The sequence below is a fragment of the Echinops telfairi genome, unplaced genomic scaffold (assembly GCF_000313985.2).
Source record: "Echinops telfairi isolate 266 unplaced genomic scaffold, ASM31398v2 ScPeMD7_3533;HRSCAF=4204_0, whole genome shotgun sequence".
Classification (NCBI taxonomy): Eukaryota; Metazoa; Chordata; class Mammalia; order Afrosoricida; family Tenrecidae; genus Echinops; species Echinops telfairi.
In genome coordinates, this window is record NW_022107431.1 from 33242776 (window position 1) to 33243729 (window position 954).

The 954-nt window shown below is 43.8% G+C and overlaps 1 protein-coding gene and 1 pseudogene across 1 annotated transcript in view; both read left to right on the forward strand.

The window, feature by feature from the left end:
* LOC115871010 overlaps positions 1–444 on the forward strand; it is a 2091-nt pseudogene extending 1647 nt beyond the window's left edge.
* Positions 1–954, forward strand: part of IL20RA (interleukin 20 receptor subunit alpha) — a 28340-nt gene that overhangs the window by 11469 nt on the left and 15917 nt on the right. The window lies entirely within an intron of this gene.

The following is a 954-nucleotide window of genomic DNA, read 5'->3' on the forward strand; positions in this document are numbered from 1 at the left end:
TGTCAATAATGTAGATGGTGCAACTCCTTTTGCAAAAGCCCACTTTAAAAGAAGCTTACCTGGTAGGCACTCTTACATGTCTGTGCATGTGAACATTGTGTGGGCACCCAGGGCAGTGGATTTCACTGCTGGAGGGCACCCAACTCAAGTGTGTGCTCCCACAGTTCAGAGCCAGACTCAACCAAGCTGCACAACCTGGAGAAGTTTACAGGTTATATTTCCAAACCCTTGAGTGAAGACCACTTTCAAATCGAAGATAATCATTTTTACAATTATGTAAATTGTACCTGCAAATACATTGAATGCTCAAAATGGTAGTATAGTACTAAGACCACAGGCTTTGGCATCAGGAAAACTTGGTTCAAATCCCAGGTATGCTCTTTAATAAGCACATGAACCTGAACCTCTTTGTCTCTTAGTTTCCGCATCTGGAAAATGGAATGAAAACAATGGCACCTACCTTTTAGAGTTGTTACAATCATTGAATAAAATCAAGCGAACTGGTCCTAAGACCTATCCCAGCACACCCTAGGCACCTGGGAAATGTTTCCTATTACTAGAAAACATCCAGCTCCTCTGACCTCAAGGCCGTGAACACTGTTCCTCTCCTAGCACAGTAGTCCATTGATCCAATGGTGTCCATATGATGTTTTTTTCATCACTCTTCTTTCTGGTGGATGGGAAGACACCAGGAGTTGTGCCCCAGATGGCTGCTCATGAGCTTTTGAGACCAGTCTCACCATTGCCCTCCATAGGATGTCGAACTGTGATGTCAGTTGACCTTGGTACCTCCAAAGACTACAGTCCTGATTCCTTTAGGCCCAGCAACTCATTCCTTCAAGGTGTTTGGTCATGTCTAAAAACCATTCAGAACTTTGCCCCCTGCATGTCAACCACATTCATGGGTCTGTTAGCAGCAAAAGTAAATACACATAGACAGATAACCTCTGTCGA